The sequence below is a fragment of the Homarus americanus genome, unplaced genomic scaffold (assembly GCF_018991925.1).
Source record: "Homarus americanus isolate GMGI-L3 unplaced genomic scaffold, GMGI_Hamer_2.0 scaffold34921, whole genome shotgun sequence".
Taxonomy (NCBI): domain Eukaryota; kingdom Metazoa; phylum Arthropoda; class Malacostraca; order Decapoda; family Nephropidae; genus Homarus; species Homarus americanus.
In genome coordinates, this window is record NW_024741901.1 from 24,127,699 (window position 1) to 24,143,420 (window position 15,722).

General features: G+C 43.1%; 1 long non-coding RNA gene across 1 annotated transcript in view; it reads right to left on the reverse strand.

Annotated features, from left to right (window-relative positions):
- LOC121876321 overlaps positions 1-14,255 on the reverse strand; it is a 65,517-nt gene extending 51,262 nt beyond the window's left edge. Inside the window, exon 1 of the long non-coding RNA XR_006090753.1 lies at positions 14,077-14,255. This is a non-coding gene — a long non-coding RNA (uncharacterized LOC121876321). The remainder of the gene's footprint in view (positions 1-14,076) is intronic.
- Positions 14,256-15,722: the final 1,467 nt, after the last annotated feature.

The following is a 15,722-nucleotide window of genomic DNA, read 5'->3' on the forward strand; positions in this document are numbered from 1 at the left end:
CTTCTCTTAACACTCACCTGCCACCACCTAACACTAGCTGCTACTACCACCATCACTACTACCACAACATCACTACCAACACAACCACAACATACTACCACAGTAACCACTACCACCATCACTACTTAACAAACAATCAACGTCTCTTATCAAGTTCCCTCACAATAATATTAAGTAACTCAACACATAGCATTATATTGCCACATTAAAAGTAGTAGTAGTAAGTAGTCGTAGTAGTAGAGAGTAGTATACGTAGTAGTAGAAGTAGTATCAAGAAGTAGTAGTCGTAACAGCAATAGTAGTAGTAGTAGTCGTAGTAGTAGTAGCAGTAACCTAACCTTCAAAACTACAGTCCAGACATAGTACTATAGCCTTCACCTGGGCACTCATTAACCACCTGGCCGTGACCTTCCCGCCATCAGTCACAAAAAACAACCAGAAAATATTGTTGTCGATACCTGCAACGGGGAGAGAGAGAGAGAGAGAGAGAGAGAGAGAGAGAGAGAGAGAGAGAGAGAGAGAGAGAGAGAGAGAGAGAGAGAGAGAGAGAGAGAGAGAGAGAGAGAGAGAGAGAGGTAAGGTGACTGTACCAATTGGCCAATTTACCACATGTTAAATCTATTAGCCACATCACAAGTTGATTATGAAGACTAGGCATCCCAGCTTATTTCACGTGAAGACTAGGCACCCCAACGCTACCTGTGGAAGGTTAGGTTGGGGTGATTAATCATCAGGTAAAATGAGGAGGGGTGTCTAATCTTCACGTAATTTAATGACAGGTATGGTGAGGGTAGCAATCATCAAATACAATATTCAGAAGCCACCATGACATCACCATCAATTACCACAACATAAATCACCATAAGTCACTATCACACCACCATCAATTACAACATAAGATTATCACCAGAAGGCACCATCACAATGTCACCACAACCCAATGACAATAAGATCACCATAAGCCATCACCATCACAACACAATTAGCCATCAGTCACCACAACAAAAACAGGTTATCTCTCACACACACACACACACACACACACACACACACACACACACACAGGTGAGAAAGGTGTACCATCACTAGCATCTAAGCATCAATGACGAAGGGACAACGTAACTAGTTCAAGAGTAGCAGCAGGAGCACAAGTAACAACAACAATAATAAACAATAACAACAGGTAGCGGACTGTGGCCACTACTGATGGTGTGTGTGTTACGTGAGACGACCCCCCCCCACCAACACCCACTCCTCCCCTACCCACCACCACCGACCTAACCCACCACCACCGACCTAACCCACTACCACCGATCTAACCCACTACCACCATCACTAGCACAACAAGGACCTGACCGATCACCACACACACACAAAGATTTAAAGCTTAACTCATACACATCAAGACCACCACAGCTTAATCTAAGACCACCACAGCTTTACAAACACACATCGTCACAGTTTCACAAACAGGCCTTATCATGAGCCCAATTGAACCCCCGGCTAAGAGCACTTGAGCCATCACGGTAATAAACGATCATCCCCTCGACTGGACTAACACAGATACGGCACATTAACAGAGGACGTATTATACAACTCTTCTTTATGGGCGTTTGGTTTAAACCCGTTGAGGATCACGGCTTATACCACAGCTGTTAAAGGGATTAAACCAATGTCCTAGAGAAGGTTATAGGTTAAACCATCGTCGTCACAAACTCGCATACAGTATATGTAAAGTTGACTGTTGATCCTCCCTGTATATATGTGAAGAAGCCATTTATCAACACAGACACGAGGATGAAACAGCTTCGCGAATAAAAAACAAACTTGAATATTGTCAGGGGTTAAAAAAATAATAATATACACACATTCAAAAACATCCTTAGAGCTGTCAAGTATTTTTTAAAGAACCGACACAAACCTCTGAACTTTTCTGTACAGTTTTGTTAAGAAGGTAAAAGAAAAAAGTATATATATATATTTTTTATGGTGTGAAGGTCAGGTGTAGTTAAGTTAGGTTATTTTTTTTATTAATTATATCAGGTTAGGTTTTTTTTATTAATTATATCATGTAGGCTTGGTACAATTTATCTATTTGCCGAGAAATGCAAAACTAAATAGGGTGGGCAAGGAAACAGTCTCTCTCTCTCTCTCTCTCTCTCACCCCTTTTCTCGTTCTGCATCATCACCTTCCTCTCACCCCCCCTCTCTTTGCATCCTCCTACCCTCCCCTCCCCTCCCTCTCACCTTCAAGCATCCTACACTTACCAACCCACAAGAACATCATCAACATTAAGAGCGTCAACACAACCATGAACCAGCCAGTTTACTCCCTATACCAGCAGCCTCACACGCAAAAACCACAGTCAGTCAGGTCAGTAAATATGGGGGGAGGTGGAGGAAGGATTTGGGCTATGTCAACTCAGCAACACACACACACACACACACACACACACACACACACACACAAGAAAAATCTAGACATTTCTCTGTCAGTAAACTCGGTCTCGACAACCTCCGGAAATCGTACTGGAAACATATACGACTCTTGTGTGTGTGTGATCAAAGTAAGCCTCGCCTTCACTACAGTTCAACGCACCACTTTTAAAATTGAATTTCTGAAAGGCGGACGTCTTGATGCCTGGCGTGAAGTGTGGGGAGTGGGTAGGGGCGTGGTGTGTGGGGGTGTGTGGGGTTGTGGGTAGCGGTGTGGAGGTGGGTAGCGACGTGTGGGGGTGGGAAGGGGCGTGGGGGTGGGAAGGCGGTGAGGTGTGTGGAGGAGTGGGTGTGTAGTGGGTGTGTAGGCGAGCGGCGGCGCAGTGGTAGAGGGTGGTGGTGACTGGGACCTGTATGTGGGCGGGCGCGGTGTGGCCTGATGATGGCGGGGCATGGACGGGTGGTGAGTGGTCTGAGGGGGTGGGCGGCGGCGAGGAGTGACAGAAGATGGCGGAGGGTGGTGGTGGAAATGAGCTGTGTGGGGGTAGTGGAGAGTAAGTGGCAGGTGATGTGGGTAAGTGGGTGATGTGGAGTGGGCTTGGCGTAGTAGAGGAGGTGGGTGGAGGGAGACAGTGGGCGGGTAACCTTGAACGAGGAGGAGGAGACGGCGCGGTGACCAGGTAGTGATCCACACACACACCTCCCTCCCTCTCCCACCCCACACACACACCTCCCTCCCTCTCCCACCCCACACACACACACACACACTCACCTTTCTCCCTCACTTTACCTCACCTTCCCTCTCTCCACTCAACTTACCACCAACATGTAAAGCCCCGCCAGAGAGAGAGAGAGAGAGAGAGAGTCACTCGACAAAGTTTCCGACCGGTAAAAAAATAAAAATTACAATTTCCAATATTTCCCACTGAAGAAAATCCCACCAACAGGTTAGGTCAGGTTAAGATAAATCAGGCTTAGTACCCCCCTCCCCCCCCAACACAATGGCGGCGAGTACCAGTATTTATAGGGAGAAAAATATATATATATATTTACCGGATGTACATAACTCGCCGACAGCCCAACTATATCAAGCATTAAGACACTTGAGCTACTGTGTGTGTTAATAATAATAATAGTAAAAGTTCCATAAAAACATTAATAATATAAATAGCACCACCACCACAATAACAATGAATAATTTAAATAGCACAGCAACATACACAGAGGATGTATACATGTGTGTGTGTGTGTGTGTGTAATAATAACACACACATGGGCTGTAGGGGGGTGTGTGTGTGTAATACACACACACTGTAGGTGTGTGTGTGTGTGTAATAAATAACACACACATGGGCTGCTAGTGTGTGTGTGTGTGTAATAATAACACACACATGGGCTGTAGGGGGGTGTGTGTGTGTAATAATAATAACACACACATGGGCTGTAGGTGTGTGTGTGTCCAGGTATCCACTAGTCATTACTTGAGACAGAGAGATCATGTTTACCGTGCAGGGGGGGGGGGGTGTTGTCTGCGCCCGCCACCCACCACACTCTCACTGTTTATACAACCCGGTGTTATGGAGTCTGAGTGTCTGTCTGTCTGTCTGTGTATATGTTGTACGATACATCAACAGTCAAAACAAAAGTCAGTATCGTGTCGCATTTTGTTACAGTGTTTGTGATTCGTTCATCATAACAAAAGAATAAAATTTTACGACTTTTATTTTTTTCTTCAAACAATTTCTCCCACCAGCAACACCTCCCGCCATGACCATTACACTATAGTAGGGATCAAGACAATGCTTTACGGTTCCATTAACTATTTAGGTTAGGTCAGGTCAGTTAGTCGATCGGTTATTTGGGTTAGTGCTAATTTTCATGGATCACCTGAAGATTAGCCCCCGACCCAATTTCTAGACCTAATCTAAAACACACACACACACACACCGTTAATTATTATTATTATTACACACATACAAACACGAAAATGCACACACACACACACACACAATAACATGCGCATACACACACACACAATAACATGCGCATACACACACACACACAATAACATGCGCATACACACACACACACACACACGAACATGCGCATACACACACACACACGAACATGCACACACACGGGCGCCCAGACACTGTTTACGGTTATGCCAATATTGTTTAAGCCCCACATTGTTTACACTGCACTCACCCTCTAGATACACAACACTCACACACACACACACACACACCAGCAGGAGCGACGCCACATGACACACACACACACACACTATCTCTCAGGCCACCCCAATGACCCATACACCAGCCAGTCATTGAGAAAAAAAACACCAAAATTTATTACCAAGATCAATCAGTCAACTCGAAGCTCCCAGTCAACCACGGGGAATATTTTCAGTTAAACGTCTATTGGTTGACTGAACGAAGCCACCATGCAAGGCCTAAACACCCATAAGTTAATGTAACCTAACCTAACCTAACCTAACCTAACCTAACCTAACCTAACCTAACCAAACGTCCCGTCGCGCCATAACTAAACCTTACAGACAGTAAAAATATAATTCTTAGATAATATATATTTATGTTATCATCGATCTTGTCTGAGGTGTCATTAGCCATACACAAATACATACGACGCTCGACTAAACTCTATTGTTGTCAAAGTCAGTGGTGGTATTAGGTATGGAAATCATTCCTTTATCACACACTATTGAAACATGCTGCCAACATAACACACACACACTGCCAACATAACACAACATACTCCCAACACAACATACAATACTCCCAACATAACACAACATACTGCCAACATAACACAACATACTGCCAACATAACACAAAATACTCCCAAAACAACATACAATACTCCCAACATAACACAACATAATTCCAACATAACACAACACACTGCCAACATAACACAAAATACTCCCAACACAACATACAATACTCCCAACATAACATAACATAATCCCAACATAACACAACATAATTCCAACATAACACAACACACTGCCAACATAACACAAAATACTCCCAACACAACATACAATACTCCCAACATAACATAACATAATCCCAACATAACACAACATACTGCCAACATAACACAACATAATCCCAACATAACACAAAATACAGCCAACATAAAGCAAATCCATGGGTCTCAGTGTGAATAATATTAAGGGTGTGGCTTCTGGCCCAGGGATTAAGCTGGGACAACACGAAGCTTGTTTTGGGACAGCGTACAAATCTTCCTCGCCCCACAAGTTTTATGAAGGCCTGGGCAGTAACATGGTGTGGGTGATAACATGGTGTGGACGATAACATGATGTGGACAGTAACAGTGGTGTGGGCGGTAACAGTGGTGTGGGCGGTAACAGTGGTGTGGGCGATAACATGGTGTGGACGATGACATGGTGTGGGCGATAAGATGGTGTGGGTGATAACAGGGTGTGGACGATGACATGGTGTGGGTGATAACATGGTGTGGACGATAACATGGTGTGGACGATGACATGGTGTGGGCGATGACATGGTGTGGGCGATACTACTGGGAGAGGGAGGGAGGAAGGTGTGTGTGAGGAAGGGAGTGTGTTGAAAAGGGTGTGTGTGTAAAAAAAAACGTTCATCGTGTGCGTAAGGGCCCCCCAAAAAGCCTCCATCATGTCATCTGTGGGCCCTGACATGACCTTCACAACACCTCCAGGGACGCGACACCTCTCTTGTTTATTCACCACCATTAAAAATTCTATGTTAATTCTTTACCTCGAACGGATGGATGTTAAGATAATACCAGTCTCTCAGTATTCTATATAATGACGTCACTGGGGCTCATACTCTCCAAGATAATGAGGCACCGTAAGGTGACGCGCGGAGTCGATTCTCGGTACCAGTTGTGTCGTGGTTTCTCTTACGCAATCCGTGGCGTGTAAGGGAGATGAACGATAAGGGCGTATAAGGGAGATCAAGGCAACATTACCCACAGATACTATGTGAAAGGTACTGCGCAAATAATTACCTAAAGACGGGAACTCCAGATTGTAACCAGCGACCTCAACTTTCCTTTCCACCGCCTCATCTATCTATCATAAGCGTCTCTATCTTCAACATCATTCTATCATCCAGTCAGCATTCTTTAACCTCCATTTCACCAAATCATGACGTGCCTATGAGTCATTCCTTCCCTATCGCTAACACACACACACACACACACACCGCTCTAGCTATACAAGTCACCAATTCAATTTCCCGTGAACACAATCCCACCATTGAACTAACTGGACAAAATCCCACCCACTAAGATTACAGTAATTCAGAGACAGTAGAACCACCACCACCCCCCCCTAACCACCACCCCCCCCACCACTAACCACCACCCCACCACAATAAACACGACTCGGTTTAGGCTCCGTCCGCTGGTATGGTTATTGTTCTGAGCGACCTTGGTATTTGCGCAGTTTTCCAATGACTATTCTCTCCCCTCCTAACAACGTACACGAGGATGGCGTCATACTCCCAGGACAGGACATGACTGGGTTTAAAATAAATAATAAAAATACTACAACTACTTCTACTACTGCTAATAACAACAACAATAATAATAATAATAAACAGTAAATACAAAACGGTAATAATAACAAAAACAACAAAAAGATTAACACAAAACAATAAATTCAAATACCTTTAGGTTAAGTTAGGTTAATAAAGAGTATGGGACAGATATGACCCCCAAACACTAATGCCCTCCCCAAATACAGGAGGGCACAGTACGTATTGTTATGGCAGCCACAACCAAGGTCCCCACACTCCAGGCTAGGCTAGGGATCCCACACTGCACAAGGCGGAAGGATGCAATTTTAAGCCTTGTTTGCCAGAGACCTAATGGTGAATGTATCTATTGGTGGTGGTAGTAGTGGTGGTGGTGGTAGTAGTGGTGGTGGTGGTAGTAGTATGTGTATGAGTAGTAGTAGTAGTAGTAGAAAAGTAGTAGACTAGTCGTAGTAGAATGGTAATTAGTAATTGGAGAATAGTAATAATAGCAGAAAAGTAGCAATAGCAGAATCGCATAGTAGTAGCCGATCCCAAGTAACCATCACAACCTAACAGCAATAAGCATAGCCTGAAACCAGCCCCATGTAGTCCTAGTCTGAGGAGTATAGCCTGGAACTAGCTCATGTAGCCCTGGTCTGAGGGGTATAGCCTGGAACTAGCCCCATGTAGCCCTGGTCTGAGGAGTATAGCCTGGAACTAGCTCATGTAGCCCTGGTCTGAGGAGTATAGCCTGGAACTAGCCCCATGTAGCCCTAGTCTGAGGAGTATAGCCTGGAACTAGCTCATGTAGCCCTGGTCTGAGGGGTATAGCCTGGAACTAGCCCCATGTAGCCCTGGTCTGAGGAGTATAGCCTGGAACTAGCTCATGTAGCCCTGGTCTGAGGAGTATAGCCTGGAACTAGCCCCATGTAGCCCTAGTCTGAGGAGTATAGCCTGGAACTAGCTCATGTAGCCCTGGTCTGAGGGGTATAGCCTGGAACTAGCCCCATGTAGCCCTGGTCTGAGGAGTATAGCCTGGAACTAGCCCCATGTAGCCCTGGTCTGAGGAGTATAGCCTGGAACTAGCCCCATGTAGCCCTAGTCTGAGGGGTATACTGGTTAAACTAACATCACCCTGACAATGAACTTACGCCCTCTCCTCCACCTCATTGTTTACACTATACTCCCAGACTGAATGACGTAGGTGAGTGTGTTTAGTGCTCAAATATACAAGTAAATATTATACAGTCTTATTATTATTATAACTATTATTATCATCAACATCATTATTATTATTATTACTTCTAGACTTCAACCATTGTTATTACTATGATTATTACAACTACAAAGATACAACTCATTCCTATTATTACTAGCAACTATTAATATCTCCTTTACTATCATAATTTCGGTAATACAAAAATAACAACAGCTAGGACGAGTAGCCTGACGACCTCCAAGAGTCAGCGAGATACTGTACACAACAGCCACACCCAACCCAAACTATTACGACCGTGGGCGAGTCTTACCTGGGTTAGGATGGGTTAGATTAAGACTCATTTAACCTGGAATCGATCCCAAGGGCAGCGTTATTAAACCGATTCCAAGTGCCATTACACCCATTACAACACCGAGATAGTTGTCATTACGTCGTTAAAAACATTATGCATTTAATTGAAATAAAATTAGATGTATCGTCCGCTTAATTATAATCTTAGGGAGAATTTAGTGTCCAGGTGTGTTCGTAAATTCTGCTAATTGGTTTTATGTCAACTCTTATTTGCTTCTGTTATCCATCTTCCGCTGGCTGGGTTAGAGTTGGGATTAGCTCTTCTTACTGCAAGATTAACCGTGTTCCTTCTTTCTTTTTAATTACTGTGATTACCTGGTGTGTGTGTAGTGACCAGTGTGTATATGTGTAGTGACCAGTGTGTGTAGTGACCAGTGTGTGTAGTGACCAGTATGTGTAGTGACCAGTGTGTGTAGTGACCAGTGTGTGTGTGTGTGTGTGTAGGTCTGCCCCCAAAGAAGGTACAATTAAGTTATCAGCCAATAAACCAGACGATGACTAAGCGTGGGACCACCATGACTCACCTCCTGGTCCACCGTAGCCTACCTATACTTGAGCTACCTTCTACCCCACACGGCGGCAGTCCACAGAACGGAATAACCGATACAGCAACGATCGATTTAGGTAACAAGACACTCACTCCTAGCGACGAGGTCAATGCTAAATAATAGCTGAGGGTTTGTGTCTGAACTTTGTAAGGCATCACTGCTTCAAGGAACATCTTATTTGGCTAAATATCTCGGGTTATTCCACATGATCAAACACCCTAACACTACCTGGGGGGAGGGGGGGGTTAAATTGTTTAATCATCCAAAAAATAAGCTAGGATGCCTAATTTTCATGTGATACATATTTTGTACCCCACACAAAAATTCACTTCATTCCAGCTTTAGTTCCACCACAGAAATAATAAATGATTCGGTTTTAAATGTAATTTCAGGGTGATCGTATCATCAGCACAGGACAGAGAGAGAGAGAGAGAGAGAGAGAGGCCTCGTGGGGAGATAATACCGCATTCTCCCAGTACATGACACTCTCTTAGCCTAGCCTACCCACGCGGACAACCAACCACCAATATCAAGCTTTAATAACTTTGTCACGTTTTACGGACACATACATAAGTCTGTAATTTATTAACTCAATACACAGGAAGTTTTCGTAAAGGTAAGGGCAAGATGCCAGCCAGTCAACACAAACTTTAAATCTCTCCTCCACCGTAAACTGATTCTAAAATACACATTATTAAACCCCAAGAAATATGTTTAGTGACTGCAGTTATATGGATATGGATTATAAAGTTATATCTTAAAGGTTTAATACAAGAAATAACGAAGTACAAGGAAAACACAACCCGTTTACACGCCATCAAAATAGATCAGGTTCACACAATGGCCTTTTAACATTCCCAAAGACTTTTTTAAGAGTGATTTTAACAAAAATAACAATACCGGTAAAAATAACAATAACAACAACATTTCAGAGTTAGCGTCACATGAAACACAAAAAAACCAGAATCAAGAGCGACAAAGCCTAATGATAAGCCTCGTTGATATATGACCAGGAATTATTTTTTCCATCAACCAGAAATTCCGTAGGTCTAGGAGAAAAATAAAAACACCGACCCTAACCCAACCAAACGTAACTTAGCGTAATCTAACACAAGCCTAACTTAATCAAATGTAATTAACAAAATAATAGTTATAGAACAGCTAAAGGTAACGGCAGAAATAACTCCCAGTAGCTGACGAACATAACATTGAGAAACCTAACCTAACCAAACCAACACTGTTCCATCTTCATTGTATAGGTTAGGTTAGGTTAGGAGTTATGTTGTTACAGTCACGCTAGGCGAGGTTTGATTAGGTAATATCAAGATCAGGTTAGGTTAGCGATAATCAGGTCAGGTTAGCGATAATCAGATTAGGTTAGCGATAATCAGGTCAGGTTAGCGATAATCAGATTAGGTTAGCGATAATCAGGTTAGGTTAGGTTAACGATAATCAGATTAGGTTAACGTTAATCAGGTTAAGTAATCGTTAGTCTGGTTAGCTTATTGTTAGCTTAGGCTGCAATATTGCTATTTTTTTGCCTCCACTACAGAATTTCTGGTTAGGGAAAACAATGGCAGTCCAGGAGGCAGTGTGTGTGGCTCCTTGATGAATGGACGAATTTCCATTACTGTAACAATGAACCAAATGCGAGGCCAGTACAGCACACCTAAACATTTTTCCCACTGAATTTACGCAGATCTCACCAAACCTAAACATTTTTCCTACTGAATTTACACACACCTAACCCAAACATTATCTTAATTTACACACACTTAACCTAACCCAAACATTATCTCACTGAATTTACAAACATCTCAATTTTATAACCTTGAGAGACATAAACCCAGGAATCCGGACCAGTCAGGAAAAATAAATACCACAGCCTCGACTGAATCACACGAAGAATAGCCCACCTTTGTTTATTTCGCCTCAAGATTAACTACCCTAACGCTGATCTAACCTGATACACCAGTAACTTAACCTAGCCTCCCCTTCCTAGGTAGCATTAGGAAGGTTTAATAATCAGTTGAAATAAGTTGGGTGGCTATTCTTCCTGTGATTCTTCAATTTGTTAAGTCAAAAAGATGAGCCAAGCGCGACATTTTTTCCCCATAAAAGAATTTCAGTTTCAATAATATTTTTCCTTCCTCCTGTTACGAGGAATGTTTATCGTAAGAGCTTTTGGACACGCGGACCCAAAGACCCTTCCTTACTGCTAGCATGCCGGCCGAGTGTCACTGCTTGTGCGATGTTGAGCGCTGTTACGATTAATTTTTCCCGGCATTTTATTTCCCTTTTACAATACTATCATTCTGAAATCTCTACCTGTTGTCTTGTTTGAGATGACGAGACAGTAATACACACTGTTGACGAGTCATAATTCTGTAGTGTTATCTTTTTGTAATCCGCGCTATTGTTTCTGAGATGATGCGGCAAAACGTACTACTTCTGTTCACTCATCCAGGAGTGTTTTGTGTGCTCCTCTCAGCCTGTAATGACTGCATTGTTTGTAATCTGTATCCGTATTGTACACTAATCCAAAGTATGTAATGATTATGTAACGGTTATTCTGAAATCTATCTGTATCGCCGTTTTCCAGTTAATAATATGAATCTGCACTGGGCTGACAGACGCGACCAACCAACACGTCAATACATGTTACACTCCACCGTGGGAACAAGTGTGAGGCAGGGATGTGCTGTAGTGTCTTGGCACATCATTAATGAAAAAACAAACTTAATCTAACCATAAATGAAGAAAAACAAAGCGGCCCCAAATGAACCTGCTTCAATAAACTTACAATACGTTTATGTTAGATTGATTCATTTCCATTAGTGCACTACAAACAAGTAACAACACCTCGCCTTAAGTGTGACGACACATGTTACATTACATTATGACAACGAGTGTGAAATATGAGATGCACACGAGCCAGGTAGAGGCGACACAACGAGACAAAGGAAATACACAACACGACTCCCTTGCCCGCCAACTCACCATTGGAAAGCGACGCAGCGGTAAACTAGTCCCCTGTTGTCATATATACACACAGACAACAGGTGTTTACTGCCGCAATGACGGTGACTTATTCGCTAACAGCTGTGAGATAAGTTGCAGTCAAATCAACTAGAACGTGGTGAAATTTACGACTTGTAACAAACACACAGCTTTGTTTTCATTACGAATAAAAACAAGTTAGCTGTCGTGTGCGCCGTGTTGTTTTGACGGCCACTGTTCTCAATGGTTATCAAATCAGACGCAGAAGTTGATACCTGCTGTCTATACATATGAGAACAAGGGACCAACCAGCTTCACTGATCAACAGCAAGGACGCAAGATACCTAACCATTTTAACGAACAGATGACACACACCTAACAGGGTGATCCAAGAAGAGTTGTTTGTTCATATTGCTTGAAGAAAAAAAATAAAGACTTCGCGACACTTAACATTGACCATTTTACAGCAGCTATGACTCCTGCCTCGTGTCGGCGGCCTTGCAGACCCCACCAGTCGTGCCACACTATTCCATTTACATTATGCTCTACGTATTAAACCAACGAAAAATACCGGTATTTAAACTAGCCTCCAGTGGCATGGTAACGGAGAAAATAAGGATATACGGTAATTACTGGGGCCAGATTCGACTAGACCAGAGACGAGACAAACCCCAATAAAGGAATATTTCAAGATCATCAAGATAGATTTACTTGGTTTGTGTCATCTGGCATCACAAATGATTAAAGGATCTGGCCCGAAACTTCATCCTTGCCAAAGGTATTGCATTGCCTGAGGCAACAACAAGAGTCTTGCAACCCCCGACGCTCGTGTCGTCACAGCCCCGCCATCTACGCTATATACTAAACCGCCCATGAATAATGATAAATTATTATTCTCACCGCCAACTAGAGCATAAAAAATCATTGCTTCGGTTACAACATAGTGAGCAACCCTGGCCGCTACAGCACTTCCTGCTGTAAGTAAGCGTTAACCTACAACAACAGTTGTTCCCGTACACTTGCCAACAGCGCGCTGAGAACTTGACCGGCCACCCTACCGGCTAGTAACCCGACAAGTGTGGAAGAAGATAAATATATAAATTATGAATAATGAAACTGATCCAGGCTGACTCAGGGCCCAGGAACAAAACCAACTACGCTGTAAGAGGCAACGCTGACCCGCTCTACCCATTCCAGAGAATCTGGCGGCAGATCAACTGACCCCAGGGTAAGAATGACGAAATCCAGCTTAACCTGAGCCTCACCTTGGGTTGGGTGAGGTAGTGAGTGAGGAGTGGGGTAGAGGAGGGGGGACGAGGCGGTCATGGGGGTGATGGGGAGGGGGGTGAGCACAATCAGCTGACATGTGGTGTAGTCAGCTCACACCACCACCCTCCCTCCACACACACACAGTTCCTCCCACTTTCACGTTCTCGTGGTAACTTGGTTTACTGTGGCGTTCAGTACTCCACTATCTCGTGCACCACTACGTCGGGGTTCGATAAATCAACGCAGGACTAAGTTAAATACCGCAGGGTTATGGACTGTTTAAAGCGATGGCTGGTTAACATCTCGCCACCCACAAGTCGCACACTAATTAACTCTAATTCTTCATTTATTAAATTAATTTAGCTTTTTTTGGCTAACCCTCAGTGAACTCGAGATATGTGAAGCTTAGTATAGCTGGTGGTGACTTCAGCTCCTGCCCCGACGTTATTCTACTTATCGATCCGTTTTGTGGTTTCTCGCTAAAATTAAATCTCTGTGCATCTCCCCGACGACGCGCGGACCCTCGGAGCGACAACCTTAGGAACAAACCTCTTCTAAAACATTAAGAAACTAGAACTTTTCCGACCAGACTACAGCCAAGGTGATGTGGCTTCCCACCGATTTCAAAACACACGTCCCGATACTGTTCAACTACCCCTGAGTGTGTGTGTGTGTGTGTGTTTCTCAAGTTGGATCCACTTACCTCGACGGTTGAAGGGCCGGACCCTCACAGCCACTCGTATCTTATCCATGACGAAGGACTATTTGAAACACCAAAACACCGAATATATTTTAAAATTCACTCCATATTGAGACACTATCTAAGTTGTCACACGGACGACGGGCACTACCTCCCTCCTCACTCGCTCATCACAAACTGAGTCACAACATCCGGGGCTCTGAGAACAAGTCGCTCGCGGCGATAGCTCTTGCCAGGCGTCACCATATTCTTATCTTTAATCATTACGAAACATTCTCCTGGGCAATTATATATTATTACTAGTTTTAATCTAACATGTGTATAATATATATTAAAATGTGAAACGATACAATTAGAAGTTCCAAATGTAAATAAGAATATATTGCTATTTTATGGAGATAGTTAAAAGTCCATTTTCTATGACCCGCCAGTGATTTCCAGGGTAACTTGTGTATAGTATATTCTGCACACGAACCTACCAAGAGTAAGATCCTGAAAAAACAAAAAACTAGTTACCAGACGATAACCACCAATTTGATCTATTAACGTATATTTCAACATAAAGAAACGAATTTACATATCTACTTCTTAATTATCTTACTCTACCCAAATTGTTTTAAATCTTAATTATGCATCACATGGCTACAATCAGTCTTGCGAGTCTTGTTATACATACCTGAGGTTATTCATTAAAACATGGCCCTACACTGAGCTTTATCACCGACCTAAACTAAACCAGTACCAACATGGCCAACTCTCAGTTTGGATGGCCATAAGGTAAATAAGAAAAAGGTATCTCTAGTTTAGGTGACCAAAAGGTAAACATGGCCACCTGCAGTATGGATGGCCCTTAGGTAAAGACGGTACCCGGCCACACGACAACACTGCTCATCCACTCACTACACGTCCGACCTTCACCCAACACAGACAACAACAACAACAACAACAATAATAACATTATAATAACCATAGTAACCATAATAATAATATAATAATAATAAACCTGCCATAACAGGTCTCGGAAATGACTGGCAGTTGTCCATACTACCAAACGTAACCCTCAGCTTGGCACACCGTGTGAACCAGCGAGAGAGAGAGAGAGAGATCACGTCTAAGTCATAAAACGCTCACTCGTAGCTAACATTACAACACATCACCTGTCAACAACAATCTTAATAAGGACTAATTGAATCGATCATTTCACCTGGTTACTTAATTACCTAACGCTACCTGGTTGGGTTAGTGTTAGGGTGATTAAACTTAAGGTGAAATAACTTAGGGTTAACATTCAGGTGATCTAATAAATTAATTAGATTTTGAACAGGTGGAACAGGTGTGTGAAGATAATAAGACATGAATCAATTGAAAGGACACAACGGATATGGCAGAGGACGAAATATGGAGGAGAGAGGAAGAGGAATGCCTGGTACTGTACAATGACGTATGTGAAGCAATGAAGATAATGGAGATGGAAGGCACCTAACCTAGCCTAACCTAACCTAACCTAGCCTAACCTAACCCAGAGGACGTGTTAAATATACGAGATGGAAGGTTTAAAGTTAGCATTACCGGGCCAACAGAGACACAGAGAAAAGGTGTGACCAACACGAGAGTGAGGTGGACTACCCAGTGTCAAGGAACAACAGACA